Consider the following 27,182-nt stretch of genomic DNA (forward strand, 5'->3'; position numbering starts at 1 on the left):
ATCTAGTGGTGAATAGTGAAAACTGATTTTACCCGGTGCATTTTGCCCCATGTTGTGGTGCATTTTGCCCCGTTGTTGTAGTGCATTTTGCCCCAATGTTGCGGTGCATATTGCCCCGCATGGTTGTTTAAAATGAATCAAAAATCTTTTTAGAAATTTGATATTTTCGAACAATTTTGAGGTTTTTAAAGACTTTTTTCACATGGATGACGAAGAATAATAGTTGTTTTAGAACATCGAACAAAATTCTTCCACAGTAATGCTGTAATGGTTGAGAAATCACAGTTTTCCCTTAGGGGGTGCATATTACCCCCTCTCCCCCTACATCCAGATTTAATGGAGAATCATATTTTGTCGTGATCGTGCGTCTTGTCGATTTTTGTCTTAATTTAGTTGAATATGGGTAATTCTCCGCCAACTCACACAGCAGTTGCCCCGACCCCTCTTCGATTTGCGTGAAACTTTGTCCTAAGGGGTAACTTTTGTCCCTGATCACGAATCCGAGGTCCGTTTTTTGATATCTCGTGACGGAGGGGCGGTACGACCCCTTCCATTTTTGAACATGCGAAAAAAGAGGTGTTTTTCAATAATTTGCAGCCTGAAACGGTGATGAGATAGAAATTTGGTGTCAAAGGGACTTTTACGTAAAATTAGACGCCCGATTTGATGACGTACTCAGAATTCCGAAAAAACGAATTTTTCATCTAAAAAAACACTAAAAAAGTTTTAAAAATTCTCCCATTTTCCGTTACTCGACTGTAAAAAAATTGGAACTTGTTATTTTATGGGAAATTTAATGTACTTTTCGAATCTACATTGTCCCAGAAGGGTCATTTTTTCATTTAGAACAAAATTTTTCATTTTAAAATTTCGTGTTTTTTCTAACTTTGCAGGGTTATTTTTTAGAGTGTAACAATGTTCTACAAAGTTGTAGAGCAGACAATTACAAAAATTTTGATATATAGACATAAGGGTTTTGCTCATAAACATCACGAGATATCACGATTTTACGAAAAAAAAAGTTTTGAAAAAGTTGATCGTCGTCGATCATGGCCGTTCATAGTCACCCGCAACAGACACGGACGACGAAACAAAGAGAAACGCAAAAAGTATTAATTTCGCAACGATTTTTAATGTCTTTTACTTAACCCTCTACAACCCAACCCCGCCTTTAGACGGGCTTCGATTTAAAAAATCATCAAAAATACATTTTTCATCCAATTTTTGATCTTTAAAAAGTATTGGAAAGAAGAACTCTTAAAATTTTAGAAAATTTATGGGTTGGAAGTTTTACTTGTTTTATGTGACATTGCCAATGTTTTTAAAAATGGATTTTTTTAGGGTCAACTTTGGCTGTGTTATTTACTAACATTTCCTATATTTTAAGTAAAAAGATGTTTTCAGTAATTTTTCTAGTGTCCCAGACCAAGATTCTACGCACTTTATTACAATTTGAATGATAATGGTGCCATTTTATAGCAGAAAATGTGAAAAACAAGCAAACAATTGGAAAAGTGACTGCAAAAACATGAAAAATAAGATAGGCAAAATTGCAATGATAGGTAGATGGTAGAATAGTCCAAATACTACCAAAAACACAAATAAACTAAACAAGATAAATGCAAACTAAAATACTAAAAATGAAACAAAAAAAAACATAAATAATGTTTTTCGTAGAACAAAAGTTGCTAAAAATGACCTCCTGAACACGAGAAAATTAAAAAAATTGGAAAAAATGTGGGCAGTAGAGAGTTAATTTAAAGATAAAGTTACGCTTTTACAATTTTTTATTCAGAATCAACTGTTGTTGTTTTTTTGTTTATTGTTTATTCGTCAAGATTATGTAGACTACTCACAATTTTCTTACATACTAGATATTATTTCTATTGTACAAATTTTTCGTAGTTCCGGTTTAGACATGTCGAAATGTGTGTACTTTTTATATTAAAATAATTTAGATTCATTGTTTTGATAAACTATTTTGTACATTTGGCCCGCAATCTCAATTGAGTTTCATATTAAGCCCGGCATCCAAAAACTTTGAGCACCCCTGATCTACTGATTTTAATGTTTTTATTATAACCTACATCTTTGCCAGAAAATTTATCAGAAAATTTCTTTCCAGGATGAGATCCAATATATTAAAATGCTCATTTTCTATGGTCAGCCAGCAACATTGTATTGAGCCTTGCAGTGTTGCAAATGAGTGATAGAAAAGCTATCAATTGATTATCTCTGCACCAAAAACATCCGAGAGTATAGCGGCCGTCACTGTAGCTTGTGAGATCTCTTCTTGTGTTACGTAATTCCCAGCGATGTCATTCTCTCTCTAAATCACTCCTCCCCTTTGCCTAGACAATGCGCTCTCACCGCTGAGTCTCTCAATCTCTCCGAAAATTGCAATGAAAGAACGCGAGATGGCGATTAGGAGTCAACCACGCATGACGTCCCGTTAAACTGCGTTTGCGAAATTGGTTTTGTGGCGGCTTTTGTAGTTAAACGCTGTTGCGGTAGGATGATCGTGGAAGCGGGAATGAGAGAGAAAAGGAAAATGTCAATCGCGAGTATGTAAACACACAAATATTTTCGGCAATGTTCGGCGCCGAGTGTTTCAATAAGGAGAGAAGGAGAGTTGTATTTGAGGCATGAATATTCAGGCGAGATAATTGTAGTTGTTGAGAGCTTATTTTTGATATTTTAACAACCCTGGAGCCTTGTATGGGAAAACTAACGATGCCAATGGTTTTTTTTTACATGGGACGTGCAAGGACCAAGTTTCATCCAAATAAACAAAAAATCTCGAAGAAAATTACGAAATTTGGTCTAATATTTGGACTAATATCCTAGCTAATATCAAAACTAAACTGCTGTTCAATAAACTTTGTACAAAATGACAGAAGATGACTTAAAGACTGAGAAGTAAGGGACAGAGAGCGTCCGTTGAAATAAAATGGTTATAAAACTTCATGGTTTTCGACACCAGGAATGTTGATTTTTTTTACGGAATTGGCTGGGGTATTAAGAGGTAATATCTTGATCATGTCTGTAAAATAACATCCTGCACTTTTTTTTTATTTCTTTTTCCGAAAAATCTAACTAGATTCAAAATTTAAACATAGCCTTAATGATTTATTTGGCTCAAAAAGAAGAAATTAATGTAATGAAATACATGCTTAAGTACAAATCTATTTAACTAGTTTTTTATTCAATGAAAATTTAATGTATTTTGAAATTGATTGATGAAGCAAGCTATTTACGAATTTAGCAAGTTAAAATTTTGAATCTTTGAAGCTACAATAGACCCAGACATAATTTAAACTTTGAACCAGTCTAGCTCACTTATACCAGCAAAGCCATTGCCAGCTGTGTTTGTGATGGTAAACTTTCGGATGAACGAATGCAAATAGAGTGGCGCTCGTATCACACGACAATCTCTCCTGGCCGGGGGGAGCTTTGTTTTCACTGATGGGACTGAAACGGAAGCTGTGGTTGAGTTTATTCGTAAGCGTCTGTATGTGTTTATGCTCGTACAATCCAGAAACAACAACAACAACGATGAACGGTTTGTGGCGCTTTTCCCAGAACTCAACTCTTGTTTTTGTGAATGGGCATTGACGCGCGAGTCCCTGGCCTGGATTGTCGTGGGTTGGGTTGAATGGAACGGAATTTCCAACCTCTATCCTGCCTGCTGAACGAGGATAATAATTTTGGACCACAAGGCCACACTAATGGAGAGTGTGGTCACTAGCGATATTATGTTGCGAGGGGTTTGTGGTTGGTTAATGTGGGGCTGTTCATGGAAGATAAATGATGTAAAACTTTGTGGGCTAACATGAACAATGACACTATAATTGATAAAATTTTTGCCTTTTCAATTGAATGTGGAATATAATCGACTAGTTAGTGAGTAAGGACTTCCAAATACCAAACAATTTGAAGAAAAGTTAAAGACTAAATTTACTACCAGTCACGGACTATAGTTGCATCCAAGAAGGTGGAAACTCAAGTCTTTCGGAGACGAGGAGTCTCCACAACCCACCCACCAACTTCAAACACCTACGTGTCTTTCTTAACAGGGTACAAATCCCTCGCTGCCTTTTACGTGCGAAGCAATTATTTGGAAGCATGCAAGGAACGTAAAATTTTCGAGCACATCGCCAAGAATAATGACACTGTTTGTAGGTGCAATGCGGATCCATTTGTATGTTTGTGTATGTGTGTGTAAGTGTGCGAGTGTGAATGTGTGTGTGCACTTGAATTGTTGGATCTCGTTAGAGGGTAATAAAAACAAAATTATAGCATTGTTTAATTTGCACGGTTGTTCACACTCACCCACGATTGTGGGCTAAAGTGAGACACCGTTTTGTTGCAGGTTTTGGAAGATTTATCGTGTGTACACATACTAATGTCAGTGGTGCTGCCACAATAAACATGTTGTGCTAAGTGAGGTGAAATGGAACTGTTTAGCCGAATTTTATTTGAAATAACGTCAGTGGGGGTGATATTTGGTCTAGGGGTGAGATTGGGTCAAAGTGATTTTTCGCGGATTTTACCATTTCTCAGGTTCTTCTTAATGAAACTAAATTCTGTTAAAAGGGTTGTATAGGGGGCATCTTAAGACGACTTAGCTGAAAAATCTCGCTTCTAGAACATCCTGTCATTTTACGTGCTGTACGTTTTTGGTCAAGAAAACAACTTCGAACAAAAACACTGTTGGATAATTTGTTTTACCATATCGTTGTATTTGAGCATCATTTTAGTTTCATTTGACCCAATGTCAAGGGGTGAGATAGGGTCAATTTTCAAACGATTGGCATTTAAGGTAGAGTTCATCAAATTCCATTATATTTTGAGAAAATGTTAGTAAACTGTCTAAGAACAATTTCACGGTAATAGATTTTCGATACATGTTATTTAAATTGTTTCTTGTTCAGTATTGGGACTGATTGTTTATTTACCCAAATTGTTTTAATCACCTTAAATTGTATTGGAATTACGGGCTTTTGTCGGTATTTTTCGGTGAAATTAAACTCTCAAAATTAGAAGAAAGGAATGAAACTGATAGGTGGATAGGTGACTAGTGTCTTAGAAGAAGAGTGAAAAGGACGGAAACTAAGTCAGCGAAAGGGCCATATGAGAAAGCGTACGTGTGTGATCAAGTCTTTTAACCTTCTAATTTGGCTGTGTACAAGTTCTGAGTCGCAACCTCAGTAAGTGTACACAGACAAATCATCCCTGTGTGTCATCCAAATGACTCCAGGACGGTCAAAAGAAATGATCACACACCGCCTAGATACGCTTTCGGCACGTAATTTTGATTCTCTCGATACATGATTTACAACCAAGTGTTTCGGGTTTCTCTATGTATTGGGAACTACTATTATTTCGCCCTTCCATAACACAGGCCGTACTACATTACCCGGTTGTTACCGAAATAGAACTATTCTTAATTTTTACTTTTCTTATCCGAAATGTTCTTTGTTCAGTATTGGGACTGATTGTTTATTTACCCAAATTGTTTTAATCACCTTAAATTGTATTGGAATTACGGGCTTTTGTCGGTATTTTTCGGTGAAATTAAACTCTCAAAATTAGAAGAAAGGAATGAAACTGATAGGTGGATAGGTGACTAGTGTCTTAGAAGAAGAGTGAAAAGGACGGAAACTAAGTCAGCGAAAGGGCCATATGAGAAAGCGTACGTGTGTGATCAAGTCTTTTAACCTTCTAATTTGGCTGTGTACAAGTTCTGAGTCGCAACCTCAGTAAGTGTACACAGACAAATCATCCCTGTGTGTCATCCAAATGACTCCAGGACGGTCAAAAGAAATGATCACACACCGCCTAGATACGCTTTCGGCACGTAATTTTGATTCTCTCGATACATGATTTACAACCAAGTGTTTCGGGTTTCTCTATGTATTGGGAACTACTATTATTTCGCCCTTCCATAACACAGGCCGTACTACATTACCCGGTTGTTACCGAAATAGAACTATTCTTAATTTTTACTTTTCTTATCCGAAATGTTCTTTGTTCAGTATTGGGACTGATTGTTTATTTACCCAAATTGTTTTAATCACCTTAAATTGTATTGGAATTACGGGCTTTTGTCGGTATTTTTCGGTGAAATTAAACTCTCAAAATTAGAAGAAAGGAATGAAACTGATAGGTGGATAGGTGACTAGTGTCTTAGAAGAAGAGTGAAAAGGACGGAAACTAAGTCAGCGAAAGGGCCATATGAGAAAGCGTACGTGTGTGATCAAGTCTTTTAACCTTCTAATTTGGCTGTGTACAAGTTCTGAGTCGCAACCTCAGTAAGTGTACACAGACAAATCATCCTGTGTGTCATCCAAATGACTCCAGGACGGTCAAAAGAAATGATCACACACCGCCTAGATACGCTTTCGGCACGTAATTTTGATTCTCTCGATACATGATTTACAACCAAGTGTTTCGGGTTTCTCTATGTATTGGGAACTACTATTATTTCGCCCTTCCATAACACAGGCCGTACTACATTCTTTTGACCGTCCTGGAGTCATTTGGATGACACACAGGGATGATTTGTCTGTGTACACTTACTGAGGTTGCGACTCAGAACTTGTACACAGCCAAATTAGAAGGTTAAAAGACTTGATCACACACGTACGCTTTCTCATATGGCCCTTTCGCTGACTTAGTTTCCGTCCTTTTCACTCTTCTTCTAAGACACTAGTCACCTATCCACCTATCAGTTTCATTCCTTTCTTCTAATTTTGAGAGTTTAATTTCACCGAAAAATACCGACAAAAGCCCGTAATTCCAATTAAATTGTTTCTGTTAAGTACTAAGAAATTACGGGAGGTGTTCGTTTTTTGGTCCATTGGCCCCCCCACTGACGGTATATACATTAGGGTGTTTCAGCCAAACAAAAAAGTTCTCAGATTACGGCAAACCGAGGTTCCCCTAGTAGAGGATATCCATAGGGACTCTCATGCCAAATATCAACCCATTTGGTTGAGAATTGGCCTGTCCCCAGCGGTTTAAAGTTTACATGGAAATTACTATGGGATTTTTGTACTTTTCGTTCAATCGTTCCTACAGGTCTGGGGACAACATGGATTCACTCGGAATAAAGACAGGTGTGTAGGGGATGGTCCAATGAACACATTCGAGAAGGAATTAGGGTTGTCCATTCTGTCCCCAAGGTGCGCATTGGCTCGACGTACGGTGTCTCCAAAACCAACGATTCATCCTTCAAAAGCATCGCATTTCCTTAGTATGCTATGACAGCTAGGTGAAAACCACGACGCTCCATATCAGACGGTGAAAACGTGGCAGAGCATACACTAAAGTTTTGGCTCAGAAACATTCTTTAAAGTAATAAAATAATAATTATTGATGTTCCTGTAAGGATTTCAACACTACTAAATAACGTAGCATGATAATAATGCAGTCGATGCCTCTCCACGTGTTCACTGTCTGATATGGAGCGTCGTGGTTTTTACCTAGCTGTCATAGCATACTAAGGAAATGCGATGCTATTGAAGGATGAATCGTTGGTTTTGGAGACACCGTACGTCGAGCCAATGCGCACCTTGGGGACAGAATGGACAACCCTAATTCCTTCTGGAATGTGTTCATTGGACCATCCCCTACACACCTGTCTTTATTCCGAGTGAATCCATGTTGTCCCCAGACCTGTAGGAACGATTGAACGAAAAGTACAAAAATCCCATAGTAATTTCCATGTAAACTTTAAACCGCTGGGGACAGGCCAATTCTCAACCAAATGGGCTGATATTTGGCATGAGAGTCCCTATGGATATCCTCTACTAGGGGAACCTCGGTTTGCCGTAATCTGAGAACTTTTTTGTTTAGCTGAAACACCCTAATATACATATTCTTTGGAAGACTCTATTGATAATCTTTACGTAAATTTTTGTTTTATTTTCAGGTATGCATAAAAACTGAGCCATTCTGTTATGAGTGAGTACAATATAGTTATGAAACCGTAATCTTTTATAAAACAAACGTAATTGTTTCCTTGGGGTTGGCCTTCCTAACAATTATCTTATGATTCGGCCGATTTCGTGTATTTTGATTTATTTTTAAGTACTTTTTGATTGATAATTTTATTTTACATTTAAAACTGATCTCATACAAAATTTGACGCAATTTTTCATACTTCTGTATGGTTCAAAAGTTACGAGTTTTTGTCCTTTAAAAAATATAATTTTTTTCAATTTCAGAATACAAATTTTGAAATTGATTTTTCATGAAAATTAAAAAAAATAGAATTTTCCGTGTACCTATTATTTTATAATTAGTTCTAATCAATACCTGCAAGTTTGTCGAAGACACCAAATCGATCAGATTTTTTTGTATGGACAGCTATCAAAATTGTATGGGCGTACCAATGACATAAATTGGTTTGTTTGGTCACAAGGACAAACATTTTAACCAAATAAAAAAAAACATTTCCGGAATTCGTGGAAAACTTCTTTTATATTGTACCGTCTAACATTGAATATTCAGCTTTTGAAATTTGTTTACTTGTCCGCGACCCGATGATGTTGACCAGGCTTGAAAGATATACAGTCATGCCTCGGTTTTGCACCGTTCAGCTGCCTCGGTTAAGCACGGCCCAGTGCTTAACTGAAGTACAGAGCTTATGGGATTTTGGCTATATGGGAGACATTGGCTTTAATCTTGGCTTTAATCGTATGAAAAATCACGCAAACATCAAAAAATTATAGTGTTTTGGAATCGGGATGATGTCAGTTATCCATAAAAAATATTATTTCATGAAAGTTTTCACAAAAATACATATTTTTCCTGTATTTCGAAAATGCATTTTTTTTCTCTAGAGAATCCAAAAATATATTGTTATAGAAATATGGGTATCAAATCAGGTTTTTCATACATTTGGGATTTAATAACAACATTTTTAGAAAATACTCCAAATTTTCATTAAACTACATTTTTTTCGAAAAAAATACTCAAAATTTCAATTTTTACAATATGGGTATCAAATGATCGGGATTTTTTCATACATTTTGAATGTAATAACAACATTTTTTGAAAATATTCAAAATTTCAGTTAAGAGTTAAGTGATATTTATGCACTTTTTTGAAGCCGGATCCCACTTAAATGTATGTAAACTATGTCCGGATCCACCATACGACCCATCGTTGGTTAGGTAATGAAAAAACCTTTCCAACGAATCCAGAACACTGAAGATCTGGCAACCCTGTCTCGAGATATGGCCACTTAAGTAAAATTTATGTACTTTTTGGAAACCGGATCTCACTTAAATGTATGTAAACTATGCCCGGATCCACCATCCGACCCATCGTTGGTTAGGTAATCGAAAAACCTTTCCAACGAGTCCAAAACATTGAAGATCTGGCAACCTTGTCTCGAGTTATGATTACTTAAGTAATATGTGTGTACGTTTTTTTCTGGATTCAAAAAAATAGCTGAAATATGTGTCCAAACCACTCATATTACCCATTGTTGGTAAAAAGTGAGGAAGGCATCAACCACATAGGTGCATTAAGTTAGTTTTTGTAGAAATTTTTGTATCGAAGCATCATCAGCCAAATTCGAATTACATACATACTTTTTGTCAGAAAAGTACAAACACTCCCTTTGAAAAAAAAAAATAAATAAAAAAATAAATGGCATCCCTACACACGTCTCTTTTGGGGTGATTATACAGTAGTTGTTCGATAACTGGGCGTTGTTTAACTGGGCTGCTTTTTAACTGGGCGCTCGATAACTGGGCCGTAGCCCACTTAAAAAGCAGACAAACGTCAAAAAACCAAAACAAACCGAAATCACCGAGGGGTTGATGGATGCAAAAAATCATGTTCAACAAATAAAAAGCCCTTTTTAAAATTTTAATGTAATTTCAAGTCACAATTAAAGGAATATGAAAAGTAATCATTATAAATAAATTTGAGTAACTTTTAGTTTTATATTTCATAAAAAAAAATATTATGCATCGGTAGTCCCCGCGTTATTTTTCGTTCAGCCCAGTTAGCGAACAGCATTCGGTGACTGGGCTACGTTCTCAGCCCAGTTACCGAACAACTACTGTACTCGACATTAGACCCGGCCATTTGAGGTAATTTTAAAGCTTACCCTTTTTGTAGTCATCTAAAGGAGGTATTAGACTATGACAATCAAACAAACTCGCAATTTTTAACAGTTTGGCAGTTTGCCTGCATTTGTTTGCAGAAACGTCAGCATGCATTCATTTTGCTTTGTTTGCAAAATTGACAAACTGTCAAACACGAAATAGCGCCAGTGACAAACAAAGTCTAGTACCTCCTTAAATAGTTTTTGTAACTTTTAAATGAATTTATCAAACTTTTTTGTGTTTCAATACCAGGCTTTGCGACCCGACACTGGAACGAATCCGGGCAAAATTCTAAAAAATCAATTGCATATTTTAGATAAAGTTATTTTGAGTCGATAGTTTAAATTGTTTTGGTGATTTGATTTATTTCAGATTATTGGTCACTGGATTAAAAAAAAACAATATTAAGTAACGTTCGGTTTTATCGGCTGATGATTAATTGGCTGGAGGTTGGCAATGTCCACAGCCCGTAGCTCTGCGTGGTGATTAATCGTCCCAGCTGTTTCTGGTTCATTTGGCACGAGATTCGGAATACTGACCGGACCAGTGATCCGAAATATTGTGTCCGGTCCGGCAAACCGGTCGGGGTGGATTTGCGTCAAAAGCAGTCACGTACTACGTCTCAACTCTTGCCAGTGATGGAATTCTAATCGAAATGCCGAAGCTGCTGCTCGAGTTGATAGACTTATTGGGAAGTGGTTGTGAAGGATGTTACTTCTGGGAAGGATCATTAGAGTTGAACGTAGGTTAGAGCAATTCGATTGAAAGCATCAATCGAATCAAATGAAATAGCTCGGGGTTTGACAATGGGTCCTGATAGCATGTTTAGACCAAATTATTGTCGCTCTGGAGAATACAGTTTTAATTTTATATTAAATTATCATGCAAATTCATTTCCAGCCATTAACTAATTATGCATTACATTTAACTAAAAGCTTTCACTGACCTTCGAACAGCCACAAAGCCTCCAAAAAAACCCTCAATTTTCAAGACACTGCCCGAAGTTTTCTCGAACCCATAATTACTTTATCAAATTACAGGCTCATCATCGTCGACGTCGTCGTTAATCGGTTCCCCCCTGGAGGCGGAACTCGCCCACATCTCTCCCTACCCTTAGATTGTACCGTAATCAGGGGTGAATCGGGACTACAGTCTGAATAGGGACAGCAGTGTTTAGAGTGCTTAAAGCTTTAAAATTTGGAAATGGATGTACACATTTTGTTGGCCTGAGTCTGTTCTAACCGAAACCAACCAGAAAAATCAAAATATTGTGCTCCAACATGGTTAAAACTGCTGTCCCAATTCGCCCCATGTGTCCCGATTGACCCCAGTTTACGGTATTGAATTAAACCGATTTTGATGAAGTCATTTCGTCTGAGACACCCACCGATAAACTAATTACTTTGTAGCCGGTGAAGATGAGTTGAGGGCTTGACAGCAGCGATGGTCTGTCATTCTCGTTTTTACCCCAGAAGAGGGGGAATGAGTGAAACTTTCACCACGAAAAAGTTTCACTCATCCATCCCAAAATATTTAACCCACGCTAAAAATAGCATCCGATCAATAATTTCCCCATTTCCTCCTGCCTGGAGGGTGGTTATTGGTCGTTTTAACCGAAACCGCTAACGCAATGTAACGAAGTTGATGAAAATCATAAATGGATTATGTTCTCACTTGACGATATCAATATCAATATGATTTTTTTTCAAGACATACATACCATACCAATCAGCTTAGAACACCATACGCGGTGCCCGTGCTGTATCAAGAAGGTTGTTCCATGTTGCTCGGTTCTGGGCTGCAGCTCGCCAGTCTCCTAGGTTGCAGATCTTTCTTAGGTCCGCCTCGATCTGATTTCCCCATCGTGCACGCTGTGCTCCTGCTCGTCGGCCTGTGCCGCCATCCGGTCGCGCGCGGTCAAAAGCATCCTGACAGGATGGTCTTCGTCCATCCTCGCGACATGGCCGGCCCACCTGAGCCTCCCGATTCTCGCCAGTGTGACGATGGTCGGTTCTCCCAGCAGCGCGTGCAGTTCGTGGTTCATGCGCCTTCGCCACTCGTTCTGAGCTGTACGTACTCCACCGTAGATCGTTCGCAGCACCTTCCGTTCGAAAACTCCAAGGGCTCGTTCGTCCTCTTGCCGCAGCGTCCAGGTCTCATGGCCATAGAGGGCAACCGGTCTAATCAGTGTCTTGTACAGGGTCAGCTTCGTGGCGCGTTGCACTCGATCAGATGTCAAGGTTTTCCGTAATCCAAAGTAGGCGCGATTCGCGGAGTGGATACGAGTCCGGATCTCTAAGCTGGTGTCGTTGTCGGCCGTTACCAGCGATCCCAAGTACACGAATTCGCTCACCTCCTCCAGCACATCGCCATCCACAGCTAAAGGGTGAGTCTTGGGGGTCAACGTCCTTTGAGCCCCTCCTTTCATGTACTTTGTTTTCGTCGTATTCATGGCCAATCCAATTCGTCTTGCTTGCGTCTTTAAGGCGGTGTAAACCCTTTTCACCGTCTCTAGGTCTCTTGCTATGATGTCAATGTCGTCCGCATAAGCAAGAAGTTGGACTGTCCTGTTGCAAATCGTGCCTCTCGTGTCTATACCCGCTCTTCGCACAACTCCCTCAAGTCCGATGTTAAACAGCGCATTGGATAAGCCGTCACCTTGTCGTAACCCTTGGTGCGATTGGAAGGGGTCCGCTAGCTCCCCGCCACTCGCACGTGACACATCACACGATCCAAGGTAGCCTTGATCAGCCGAGTCAGTTTGTCCGGAAATCCGTTCTCGTGCATGATCTGCCATAGCTGTTCGCGGTCGACTGTATCGTACGCTGCCTTGAAATCGATGAAGATGTGATGTGTGGGCACGTTGTACTCACGGCATTTCTCGAGGATCTGCCGGAGCGAGAAAATTTGGTCCGTGGTGGCCCGAGCGCCAGTAAACCCCGCTTGATAGGGGCCCACGAACCTCCGTGCGTACGGTGTCAGCAGACGGCAGAGGATCTGGGAGAGGATTTTATGGGCCGCGTTGATAAGCGTGATGCCGCGGTAGTTGCCGCAGTCCAGCTTATCGCCCTTTTTGTAGATGGGACACACGACACCATCCATCCATTCTTCTGGTAGTTTCTCCTCCTCCAGATCTTAGAAATCACCAAGTGGATCGCCCTCGCCAACTGCTCTCCTCCATATTTGAAGAGCTCACCGGGTAACCGATCTTTACCGGCGGCCCTGTTGTTCTTCAGCTGCCTGATCTCCTTCTTCACCGTCTCCAGATCAGGTGCCGGGAACTGTTGGTCAGCAGCGGGCGGTCCAAGTTGGGCTTCAAAGCCGTCTCCATGCGCTACATCGCCGTTGAGGTGCTCGTTGAAGAACTGCTGCCACCTGTTTAACACCTCGCCTTTGTCCATAAGAAGGTTTCCCTCGGCGTCCCGACAAGTGTTGGCTTGCGGCGCATAGCCTTTGCGGGACCGGTTAACCTTCTCGTAGAACTTTCGCGTCTCGTTCTGCCGGAACAGCTGCTCCATTTCGGCGCGATCGCGATCTTCCAGCTGGCGCTTCTTGAGCTTGAAGACCGTTCTCTGCTGTTTCAGCGCTTGTTTGTATCTGGCCACGTTCTCATCAGTTGCGGCTCTCAGCTTCACCGCGTAAGCTGCTTTCTTCTCGTCAAGTAGCCGCTGGCACTCCTCGTCGAACCAGCGCTGCTTTCCAACTCGGACCGTACTACCTAGCGCGGCTTCAGCGGCACTGCCGATGGCCGAGCATATTCTGCTCCATCCATCGTTGACTGATTTGGTCCAAAAACATCCAGTATGGAATTTTTGTAATCTTTATTCATAAAATCAATTTTATTACAAATTGATGAGCTCTGTTTAAAGTAACAAACTAGTTCCTTTTAAATACCCAACGTTTGTCTTCATCAATCTACTAAGCTCGCTCTCGTACATCACACAGAAACTAACCTTCCACCAACGTTCCAAAGCACGTGGGATTGCACCAGCACCAGCAAGCTAGAGCTTGGTCCTTCCTGCAGCCTCATTTCACTTTAACAACCCACGTCGTAGTACTTAATCCCGCGTGACAAACGGTATCATCCAGATCAGTTACTCTCACTCCATCTCTCCAACGTCAAGCAAACGCTTGTTAAATCTCAACTATGATAAGCTTCCTCCCTGCGTCCCCATTCTGGGTCTGTCCCCGGCGGTGGTAGTTTCGTGTCCTGTGACAAATGGACCCGTTTGCTCCAAAAGGTCATCTGTTGAATAATTTCACCTCCCACGCGCGCTCGCTCGCTGCTCGGGAAAATCCTGGTGGGGGTGGCGTTCTCCCGCCTTCGTCCTGGGATTTTCCAGGATTCTACAACTCAGTCAACGTTTGTTCTGATGAATTGGAAAACCCCACACCTCGGTACATAATGTTGTCACGGCTCGAGCTTAAATTCAGACAACACGGCTCGGGTCAACCAGGGTAGCTTTTGGACTAAAAATAATTTTTATTTATGGTGCCAATTAATCTTCATTTTCTCATCCCCAAAACCGGCACCGAATTCATGCAAATCGGTTGCCATTTGCCATTCGAACGACTCCCTGCTCTGTTCCCGGAGGAGGAGAGAGCGAGCGAGTTGCAGTTTGTGGGTTTTATTCTGGGAGTTCTGTCAAGATCGGTTCGAAAGTGCAGCATGGCATAGCACGTGGAGTTTAGTGGTCACACTTAACCTTTTGTGATCTAATTTAATCAAGGATACAACCTTGAATACGTCGAATCTCTTACTAAATTTGTTTTCTATACAGAAGTTGAATCAAGATTCAAGAAAGTATTTTCTTTAAACCATTCTAAGAGGTAATATTACTACTGATCACGATTCCAGAGTCAGTTTTTCGATATTTCACTTTTGCGATGACGGCTCGGTCTTGTTATGTAGTCTAGTGGTAGAGGGATGTTAATAGTACATACAAGCTGGACCTTGTCTGGATAGTGTCCGTGGTTCATGAATATACGAAAAAACAAAAGTATTTAATTTTGATTGAATGTTTCCCAAATCCCGATTTGATTTTCTCATCCAAATGATTTCATATAGGGGAAATAAACCCATTTTAAGCCTAATAAGCGGTCTTGTTTGAATGATGCTGGATAATCTGGAGTGTTCCTTGAAAATCAGTAAAACCAAGTACATCAACGAGTAGAGCAACTTTTTGTGAACATTTCTGTTTATTTTCACTTTTATTAAAAGTTTTGCTATTCCTTTTACAAGCATTTTTAAAAAATATTTCAAAAACGCATTCTAATCAGTCGTGTGAATTGGGCCACGCCCATTTTTCTATTTTCAGCTTAGTTCTTTTTTTCTTCCAACACTCTTTTGGGTCTGCTTCCTGCTGCCAAAATTGATGAAATTTTGAGCGAACACTCACGAAAAGTAGCATTTATAGAGAAAGTTTCCTGGCAACACCACAAGCGCTGCTGGTGGTGTTGGTGGCCACCCTTTGTTCTTTATTTGCCTTCGCTTCTCGCTCGGTTTTCTTCAGCCTTCGATTGGAATGGGTCTTCAAAATTCAAACGTCAAAAGACTTTGTGCGTTTGTTTTTTTTATGGCGCTTGCTAATTATTTACATGTTTCGGGATTATTTTTCAAGTGAGTGACTAAGTAACGATCAAAAGAACATGTTGCCGGTAGTTGGAAGCAATTTTATATCATAAGCGCTTTGAAATCGTTAGCGCAAGTGAAAAGATATTGATGGCGACTTTCGTTAAGCAGTTAACCTCTGATCTTGCGTGTGGATGTGTGTGCCACCAAAATGATGAGAAATGGTCTCGCAAAATAGAAATTATGATCAAAAGTGCATTAAATTTGATCTTTTTGGCCAGTAAGTGGCATACATTTGCGTGCTTACTCGAGGCGGTGCTGTTGCTGGTAAGTTTACAGCCTAAATAGTATTTTTGGAACTTTAATCGAGCATCAAACTCTCCATATGACGAAGATAGGTGTTTGATTAGAAATGGTATATTTCCCCTAAGTTTAATCCGGGGAATAAGTTTGAGAACATTTAAAAATTTTGCCAAAAAAACAAACTTTAAAAAACATCCTGCAATTTTTCTGGATAAATTCCTAGCACTTTCCGATGTTCTACAAAGTTGTTTCCCGGATCACAATCACAGTAATAAACCTTTTGGATGAGAAAATTAGATCGGGTTTTGGGATTTTTTTTAATGGAATGGATGGATGATATTTTGAAACTTTGGTTCAATTCTGAGGGCAAATTCAGATTCAGCGGGCAAAATTACAAGGAAAAGCATTCAGTTGAACACTTTTTGAATTTTGTTAGGGTGGTCCCATACACTTTTCCCTTGAAAATCAGACATTTTCAAATGAAGATATCCCAAGTTTAAAGAGTAACACCCCTGATATTTTTGCAGTGAATGTAGTTTTAATTATGCATTTTTTGACCTTAAAATAGCTTAAGTCAAAATTGAAATGTCAAAAAATAAAAATGTTTGTTTTTTTAGCTCTAAAAGTGTCACCAATAACACTTTTCTACAAAGCTAAAGCAAATTGCTCCATTCAAAAAACTGAGTTTTGATGGTTTGCTCAGATGCTTTCACTAAATTTGGTAATTGAAGGCGTAGATTACGAGATAAAATTTTGGCATTTTCGACAAAGTTGCTTGGCCCAACAACTTTTTAGAAGACTTAAAAATTACAAAAAATATTCCTGAAAAGTTAGATTTTAAAAATCACTCTAATAGTGAACCATACTAATTTTCAACCAAACTAAAAACTGCCTCTTCTCGTTTGAAACAACTTTTCTAAAGATACCAAAGCTACAAAACTTCACCATTTTTTTTTTTTGGAAAATCCAATTTCTACTTTATTTTGCGATCTGGACCACTGTGCAATGAGAGCATATTCATTTTAAATTTATTTTTAAGTATCTTTAAGGGGTTACATACATGTAAAAAAAAATCAAAATTACATATTTCCAAATATTGATTAAATCCTTTTAAAAGATGATTTCCAATCACTCTTGAAAGTTTCATGAAGATAATTCATGTTTTAAGTGAGTAGAAAGATGATTTAAGTCTAAATTTTTGCAATGCGCAAAGCGAACTGACAAACTTTGAGAGCGTTTTTCTCGGAACACCGAGTTGATTTACGGGTGTCACGATATCTCAAGATTGGAAGGACCAAATTGGCTGAAATTTGGAGTGAAAACTCTCAAGACAAATCCCGTGTGCATGACGAAGCCCGATTTTGAAATTTCGTTTTTTGAAAATTTACAAAAATCAAAAACTAACAATTTTTGATATGAAAAAAAAAGAAAAAAAATATTTTTAACTATTTTAAAAATAAACTTTTTGAAAATCGGCCTTCGTCATTCACACGAGACCAGTTTAACGAGTCTTCACCAAAATTTTGAGCCGATTTGGTCAAAGCAGTATTGAGATATCGTGGCACTCGTTTTTTGAAACTACTAACTTCAAATAGCTGTATCTCGACATACATCCAAATGTCTTCAAATTTATTTTGTTAATAGTTAAAAATATATTATTTTAATGTCCTGAAAACAAATTTGATAAAGAGATTTAGTGTGTGCTCATACCAACCCTTGACATTTTTGCCGATTCACATGTATGTAACCCTTTAATAAGCAAAATTTAGACCAGTAGAAGTTGCAAAAGAAGATTTTTTTCAGCTCGAGTCGTACAATTATCCAACGAGGTTCACCGAGATGAATTAATATGACGAGTGCTAAAAAAATCCAAAACTTTTTTTTAATAAATTCCGAAAAAAAGTCGTTAAAATCAAAACAAGATTGAAACGTATTACTTTTCGATACAAGTGCTGAAAAGTAGAACTTATCAGCCCTTGGATCGAAAAGTATTACTCTAAGTTTTTGTTATTTTTACAGTGAGAATGAAAAGAAAATTACCGAGAACTGGGGCGAACCGAGACTACAGTCTTAAAATGGACAGCAGTTTCAGAGCGCTTAAAAGCTTGAAATTTGTAAAACGATGCAATATCTTTGTTGTTCTGTGTCTGTGTCAACAAACATAAAACCATATACAATAAAATAAAAATTTGTAAACTTAATTTTTATTTTTGATCAAATTGGGCATTGAAAAGCCATTTAAATAAGATTTTTAGGATCACAGATCGGAAAAGATGAAAAACTTTTTAACTTATTTATTTTTTTCAATATCATTATGAACACCTAAACTCCCAAGCTAAAAAAGAAAGGGAAATTTATATGGAAAGTCCCCCTTTTTCTCGAGCTTGGGAGTTTAGGTGTTAAATACAAAACATATTCAAACAAGATTGACCGTTAAAATAGTGTATAGTATTTAGTGCATTTAGAAGTTTAACTTTTTGGTTTTGATCAGGGCGGGCCGTGGAGTCGGAATCGGAATAGAGGTTGATAAATCCTGAGAAGATTGAGTCGGCTTCGGCTTATTTTAAAAACATTGAGAACAGAAAAAAATCTACACACTAAAACATTGTATAAATTTAGAAGCTGTAATTTTGAAAGGTTGAATATTACCTCTATAATATTATAATTTTAATTCTAATTAGACTGAAAAAGTGACATAACGCAAAAAAACTGGTTGAATTACACATTTTCAGAGGCAAAATCATACATTTTTTCTAACATAAAAATTGTATCCATTCCCAGATGAAATATTACCAAGATGTTTTTACTGTGTACATAATTGAATATTGGCCGTAAACAACAAAATAGAAACAAAGCAAGCAAACCGACAAATTTGTACATAAAAACTGCGTTCTCACAAGACAGCCGAGTGACGTGCCCTTTACCCAAATCGAAAACATCCCCATCACCGAGATCCGTCTCTCGTCCCTACTATCCACTTGCAGAAGGAGAAAAAGGGGACCACGGTTGGCACCGGCACTCGCGTCTTCAAGGGATTTAGTGTAAATCAATCAAAAATAATTCCATCTGACACGGCTCGTCTGTTTTGTGTTACACAGTTTTCGCACACAAGCAACTATTAGATTTTCTGCAAATAGATCCAAGTTTCGCGCCGTTTCTTCACCTCCTCAGTCTGGTGATTTTTTTTATTTTTGTTGAGATTTGTAAAAAGTTTGGAAGTGTTTTTAGGAGTTACATATAGTAAAATAATTTTCATTATTTTCACGTAATTTACGAATAACCCTCCAACACGCTCGCCAAATGTGCTAATTGACACACAAGGGTGACAGGAAAATCGACTTGAAAAACTCTCAAATAAAATCCTATAAAACCACACATTCGCTTTCCACTTTCCTTGGCAAATTCGGCGCTGGTTGTGTGTGTGTGTGTGTGTGTGTGTGTGTGTGTGTGTGTGTGTGTGTGTGTGTGTGTGTGTGTGTGTGTGTGTGTGTGTGTGTGTGTGTGTGTGTGTGTGTGTGTGTGTGTGTGTGTGTGTGTGTGTGTGTGTGTGTGTGTGTGTGTGTGTGTGTGTGTGTGTGTGTGTGTGTGTGGTAAAAATGTGTTCCGCTGGCTGGAGTGAATTTGACCACGACGCGAGATCATTTTTCACGCATTGGTGACAGATTTTCCACCAGACACGATGACTCAGAGGATATTTTTTGCTCGTCTCCACTTTGTGTTTTTTTTTGAAACAGAGATCTTTGATGAGATGGAACGATTCATAAGTGCGCGGAGAAAGTTGGGAATGTTTGTACATCAAGATTAATGCCAATGAAACATTTTAACAGATTTTTTCTTAATCAAAAATTGACGAAGCAATAAAATTGAACTGAGCAATATGTTGCACAGCAATCAATCTTTCAATAAATCCCTTCAACTTATTCAACACATGCTTTCTACAAAACTTCCAAGAGACACCAGGTGCGTGAAGAATCTTTCATCCTTAACCTTCCTTTTTGGGCTTCCTTTTTATACACCCACCACTGTCAAAGTTTACCCACGCGTCACATAATTCATCCTTTCTGAAGGACTCATTTCACCTGGGGGAAGTGCGACCCGAAACATTTATCCTCCCACGCGTGTCGTGCTTCAAAGTAAAATTGCTAGAACCTAGACCAAATGCGGACCCTAAACCCTAAAGCATACTAAATCACACCGGAAGAGTGAAACTGAGTTCTTTTTTTTCTTTTTCCAATGACTAACTGCCTATTTGTCTGATTAGGGTAGAGTTTTGATAGTTTGGATCAGCTTAGGGTGATACAAGGCTTGCAGTCCAACCATGAACAACCTACCCTTTAACGTAGTGCTAAATTTACGACTTTCCAAACGGTTTACTCTGGGCGCAATAAAATCCGCTGTTTGCAACGAAAATAAATTGCAGTGCATTTTATTGGGCCGTAATCGGATGAAAACTCAATTAATTTTGGATAAACAATAAATTATTATTAGATCCACACACCCACGAGGTTTCGCTGCCCGTGGATTAAATCAATCCCACTTTTATAACTTTAGTAGGTGCGATTTGCATATCAAACTAACATTCGATTAAACTAGGACTTTGATTTATTTGGCCTATGCAAAAGCCACTTGTCTGTAAATATTTTCATTCATTTGCGATGAAAGCAAATTAAATCTGGGTGTATTTTTAGAGCAAAGAAGCTTAAAATGCTGGTATCATCAATGGCATGATGTTCTGCTCCTGTTTCTGTTACCCTGGAAATGACGGAACCAAATTGTGTTGACATATTTTATGAAATGCCATCCAACTTGAAACGGTTTCGGTGGCAACGAAACCTTGTAATTGAGATAGGAAAATATCGTTACTATTTCAAGAAATCGCGCTGTAAGCCGATGGAATTTTCGCGAATAAGCTTAAGTATCTCTGCACCAAGAATAAATAATGAATCGATGTCTGAAAAATGAAAAATCTGAATAACTTGAGACTTGAAGATTTGAAGAATTATTAAAAAATAAATATATCAATTCAGTTTTAAATTTTCTCACGTTCGTCTACTGAACCTGATCCATATCACTGTAAACATCCCACCCCTCCCCCCCCCCCTCCTTTAAAAAAACAAGGAAGTCCACCACATTCTTTTTTGTTAAATTGTAGCAATTTCCCGGTGTCACCACGAGAATCTCTCGCCGTCCATCATTCAACCACCCCGCCAAACTCCGCAACCCCTCGATCTTGGTCAGCCGGTTGAATGCACGTGAGACAACCTCGAAATCCTCCCGCGGCTTCCCCCTCACATGGGGCACAACACTGTCCAAGAGTGGCACTCTGGACGATTGGCCGCGACGCGACCGGCCAGCCAGCCAGCATCAGTGGTGTTTGTTACCCTTGACAGCGAACCGGTGACGTCAATGCGCGACTTGGTGGGAAATCTGCGCCAGATAGTGGGAAAAGGTCTTTGCGTTGAAGATCTGGTTTTACTTTTCTAATTTTTAAGCACACAATCAAACTGTTAAAACTTACCAGTCTGTTTTTTTCATTTATTTACTTTTTTTTAACAGATTGATATAATAAACTATTCCTTGTCCTTGTAATAGAAGTTAGGATTTTTTTATAAAATATACTCCAGGTGGATGTTGTTGGTTTAGATGAAAGTTCAGAATTCTCCATTTTGTACATCACTGGATCGGTATTTAGGAAATGTGTGGCAAATTTGCCTTAATCACTAGTGTGACGTAATATGTATCATTTTAAAACGTCAAAAGTCAAAGTCCTTAAAAACTACTAAGATAAAAATACGAATACATATTAGGTTTTATGCTTTTTTATGTATTCTCTAAATTACAAAAAAAATACCGTCTGAACACCTTAGGGGGGAGGAGGGTTAAGAGCTTGTCCAAGCTCCATTCAAAAAATATCTGAGGTTTCAAAAAAGTGTTAACATTGTTCATGGATGGTCCCTATGTACTGCAAAGAATTTATTGTATCTTGATTATTCGCCAACAAAACCGAATTGAATTGAAAATTATGTTTTCTTCATATTCATATCCGGTAAAATGAAATAAAAAGTTTTTAATTTGTGGAATTTTAGACTCGTATAAAATTTGATCAAAAGACTTAAAAATAACATTTCAAATAATAACATGAGAAATTCAATTTTATTCTCAGGATAGTTATTTTCACTAGCGTGCACAGGGTGGGGCAACATGGGGCAACTGCCCCACCATCCTCAGTAATTTGTTCTAAATTCGGCCAGGGAGCGTCCATAAACGACGTAATTTTCAAAACGTCCATATAACTGCCCCACCTTCCTCGAGAAGCTGGGCACGCTACTGGTTATTTTAAGCAGATTTATGTTATATGAATATCAATTAACCTGCAAAATTGTATGCGTAAAATAAGACAGAATGCAGGATATATTTTTGTAAAATGAAAGCAAACTAACTTCTATTTGAAAATAAACTTATTATTCATGCAACGCTTGCGTCTAACCAATGGTTTGAAATCAAAGTTATTACTTTTTTTTTAATTAAACATGTTTTCAAAACATGAAAACAGTTTGAACAAGTTTGAAAAATATGTCATTGTTTGTCGTTTAGAATAAGTAAAAATGTTAATGTATCGATTTTTGCAATTTTCTTTTTTTTAAGAAAAATTATTATGTTGCTAAGCAACGTTTATTCATAAAGATTTAGTTTTTGTGTTATCCAAAACTAGTAGTTAAAAAAAAAAGAGAGACGTTTCTGCAAAAATAAAAAAGCACTTACTTTTGAAAGTAATGTTTTGATCTAACCGATGCACACTGGGAAAAAGGGTCCAAAAAATTACCGCAACATGATTTCGCGCAAACCATCGATTTCTATACACCAAAAGCTTCGTTTTTGCACCAGGAACAATAATCCGATGAAAAAACGCACTGCACGGACCGGTGGCCGGAGTACAGACCACCGGAAGATCCGGATTTTTGGAAAAAGTGTCAGATTTATCAAATTGTGAACTGATAAGCTTTCTTCTACCATGAATAGACATGCAAAACAATCCTAGAATAATATTAAATACCATAGGACCCATCGGAAACGGTTCCACCGATCTCCGGAGGCCACATCCGGAACCGCATTAGGAAACAGCGTAAACTAGTCATGCGACGTATCAAACTTCTTGATTTTGGATGGGGACATGAGTTATACACTCCTCTTTTAAAAACATGAAGTTTGATATGTCGCAAGAGTGGTTTCAGTAATTTGCCAAATATTATCTTCGGCCACCGGAGAACCTGGGAATCGGTCACCGGAGGCAAAAATACATTTTAAGGATACTCTCCATCCAACATCAAGAAGTTTGATACGTCGCATGACTAGTTTACGCTGTTCCGGATGCGGCCACCGGAGATCGGTGGAACCGGTTCCGATGGGTCCTATGGTATTTAATATTATTCTAGGATTGTTTTGCATGTCTATTCATGGTAGAAGAAAGCTTATCAGTTCACAATTTGATAAATCTGACACTTTTTCCAAAAATCCGGATCTTCCGGTGGCCTGTACTCCGGGCACCGGTCCGTGCAGTGCGATTTTTCATCGGATTATTGTTCTTGGTGCAAAAACGAAGCTTTTGGTGTATAGCAATCGATGGTTTGCGCGAAATCATGTTGCGGTAATTTGTTGGGCCTTTTTTTCCACTGTGCGAAGTTGGGTAGAGAGTAGGGTGCCCACAAAAAATGACCCCCTGCTCCACATGCAAAAAACAGTTTTTTATGTTGTTTTAAGCATCTGTTCAAATTTTGAGCGATATTGGTTGAGATTAACCCATTGATACCCGAGCCTAGTTTTACAGCTTTGGTATGTTCTACAAAGTTGTAGAGCATTAAATTTCCAATGAGAATCTCACTTTTGGGAATATTTTGATGGAAGTAGCGCACAGTGCAGATCAAACCGTAAGAAACTTGAGTTTTCCATTTTTTTTTTCGATTTTTCCCATACAAACTTCACCTTCGAGTATCAATGGGTAAATGTTGATCGATTTTGCTCATATTTGGCCCAGAGTCCTAAAATAGCTCAAGGAACAATATTCAGCTTGTGGAGCGAGGTTTTGAGAAAAAGTCCCATATTTTTTTATTTATTTTTTTAGTATGTGTAAATACCAACTCTTGACATTTTTGCCGAATCACACGTATGTAATAATTATTTTTATAACAAACAAAAGTTTCACAAAATTGTGTTGTTTGAAATAACGAATTTCGATTTAAAATATTTAAAACACATTCCAACCTTAAATTTGCAAGGCCTTGTCGCTCGATTGGAAACCTGTTTTGATAGCTCGATTGGAGCCCGGAGATTAACAATTCGCCTCTCCATATAGTTTCTTTAATGTAGGGCCTATCGAGATGAACATTCAACGCCTTCAGGTGTTGTTGTTGTTTTTAACTCAATATTGTAGATAATATTTTTGAAATGTTTAATAATTTACAAATCATCGTATTTTTTAATATATTATTATACTCTGTGTGTAATTTTTGAATGACATTTTGCATCACTCATAAAAAAAAGCATTTATTCATTTGATTTTTCTCACAAAAAATAACTGCACAAAATTTATATTTTTAATATATGATAGATGAGCTAAGGCACAAATCGGTCAAAATTCATGTGGCAGTGATACATTTTTTCCATTAATAAAAAACGTAATTTTCGAATTCTGTGAAAAACAAGTCGTAAAAATTGATCACTTAAAAATGATTCAAGCTTAAAACTCTCTGAAAATGTTAAGGATTGATTTAAAAAATTTCAATATATTTTTAAATGAAAGTATGTTAAATTTCACGATGTTTTTATTTTTAACATTGCTAATAAGACGCAGCTGAGTTATCGTTCTCAAAATTAGACGAATTTACTGATCCTGTCGAAAACAATATTTTCTGAGGTTGTTAAGCTTGGTCTTGACCACTACAGGCAGCGATGAAAGAATCTTCACCAAAAGAAAATATTTTGACACTCATCAAGAGAAAAAATCGGAAGGGAACATGGCTCTCCTCTCTCGCGCACAAAAAGTCGATTTGTTATTGATTTCAAGGCTCAAGAGTATTGTAGTGTATATAAAAGTGCTAGTTAGTGCTTAAGACTTTTGTTTTATTGTTATTTTAAGATAGAATTGGAAGTTTTTTCAGATCATTTGTTTTATTTTGACCAGATTTTCCCCTTAAAAATCTCCCACTGTGCACCTCAAACCGTACTCCAATACGATGCGGTCTGGCTTTGACTGCAAAACATATGAGCGTGTACCTTTCTCCCCCACGTCGGTCACTGCGGGTGTGACCGCGTGCGGAGGAGAGAGGTATCTGTTCTTAAAATAACACACCCCAAACCCAGAGTTGTAACCTCCACTTCAAAATCACTAGCGATGCCGTTCTCCATCCAACGACGCGTTGACTGGCAGACTTTGGTGATTGGTCGCTCTGAGAGAGAGAGTCGAAGTCGGAAGATGAACTTTACATCCCTTTGGGGTGAGACTTTTTTTTCTTGGCATGTTTTCCTCAAACATAACAAGATTTTGATACATGGAATATTAATTAACTTTCTCGACTTGGGCGCACGTCACCAGGCCAAGGTTGCCAGTGACGGATGGATTTGAGGTTAGATTTGAATTTATTAGTTTATTGGTTAAATGTTTGATGTAGGTTTTTCGAGCTTAATTAAGGCCGTTACGCTAATGAACTCGTAAACGGTTTCAAAGTATCAAGTGGCGATGAACTTGATTGGGATGAAGTTGTTGTGTGCCACTTTGCAAGTTAAAGATTTTTTGACGTAGACTTACGTCTTTGTCGAAGGTACTGGGGTGTCATTCCAAAAAACCCGGGCCGAAGGCCCTGGATTACTGCGTCATCCGTCAAACGCTTATATCTTCCTTCCCTCTAATCGAATCGACACGATTTATGTTCCATTCGATTCGAAAATTATTCAGCAATTTGCTATAAAACTTTCATTGTTGGCAAAATAGTTTACCTATTGAAACAATTGAATGTTATAAAATGTTTTCAAAATGCAGAGATTTTGCAAGCAAAATGAGCGCTTCCCACTCACGGACGGGAATGTCAAGTACCTATTTTGAGGGGAAAATCATCCGAGCAACGCGACCGAGTGTCGGTCGCGAAAAAGGAGGGGAAGTAGCGGGCCGAAATCATACATAAGAACGTGCGCCAGAGCCCATTCCATCATTCACGTCTCAGACGTCGGACCGGCAGCAGCAGCAGCAGCAGCAGGAAAGCTCAGCCCAGAGCAGCAGCAGCAGGAGAGAGGGACCAGAACTGGAAAAGAAGTGCGCATCGCCTTCTCGTCGTCACCGTCAGCCAGTTGCCTCTCGATGGCCGGACCGTTAGGATCTTTCGTGGTTGCTGTGGTTCGGAGGTGCTTCAATCCCCATCCCTCGTCCCACCCGGGACGAGGCATCAACAAGATGAGGCGCGCGCCTGCTGCCTTCCGCCGAAAAGCCTCTCGTGGGTCAAGCCTTGGTTGTTAAACAATCGGGACATCCAACTAGCTCGTCGCATTCGCGGCGAGCGCTTCTGAAAGATTTACGTCTCATCAAATTCTAGTGTTGAAAGAGTTGCCCTCGTCCCACCCGGGACGAGGCAGCGGGCTAATTTGAATTTAAATTTCAGGAACAAATTTTGGTCTTCGGGGGCGACAGATTGCACAGCTTTCTGAGGCTGCTCTCGCCCCCAACCCCTATGCCCCTCTCCTCCCCCATTCGGCTCGCTAAAATTCCTTCGTCTCTTTCTTTCCTCTCTTTGCCGTTCGAATGGGTGTTCCTTCCAATATATATAGCTAATTCTTCAAATTAATATATGGAAAACCCACATGTCCACATATCTAAATTTTACGTAAGTCTACGCCATTCCGGTTATGTCTGTGACATAACTACTTTGACTTTTTCTCTCCATGCCAGATGCTGATCATCCCACAGCGTGTAACCAAAATAGAAGTCTGTGGCATACTAAAATAGTACCGCGCCGCGGGAGGGAAATTCTATTATTAGTGTCTGTTGAAGTACACGCACCAACGCGCCACGCGTCCCGCACGTGTGTCACGCACGAGAGTTTACGAGGTCACCTGCCAAGCCAGGCCAGGCCAGTGTTGTTTGTACTTGACAGCTGTAAATTAACCCACCGCGCGGAAAGATTTTCGGGATGATG

At 38.8% G+C, this 27,182-nt stretch overlaps 1 protein-coding gene and 1 long non-coding RNA gene across 2 annotated transcripts in view; one reads left to right on the plus strand and one right to left on the minus strand.

Annotated features, from left to right (window-relative positions):
- Positions 1-27,182, plus strand: part of LOC6047192 (serine/threonine-protein kinase meng-po) — a 96,605-nt gene that overhangs the window by 36,751 nt on the left and 32,672 nt on the right. The window lies entirely within an intron of this gene.
- LOC119767244 lies at positions 13,756-26,627 on the minus strand. The gene is made up of 3 exons (XR_005277412.1): positions 26,616-26,627; positions 24,391-24,392; positions 13,756-13,905 (listed from the first exon to the last, which is right to left on the minus strand). It is a non-coding gene; the product is annotated as an uncharacterized LOC119767244 (long non-coding RNA).

Source organism: Culex quinquefasciatus, chromosome 2 (assembly GCF_015732765.1).
Source record: "Culex quinquefasciatus strain JHB chromosome 2, VPISU_Cqui_1.0_pri_paternal, whole genome shotgun sequence".
In the NCBI taxonomy this organism is placed as follows: domain Eukaryota; kingdom Metazoa; phylum Arthropoda; class Insecta; order Diptera; family Culicidae; genus Culex; species Culex quinquefasciatus.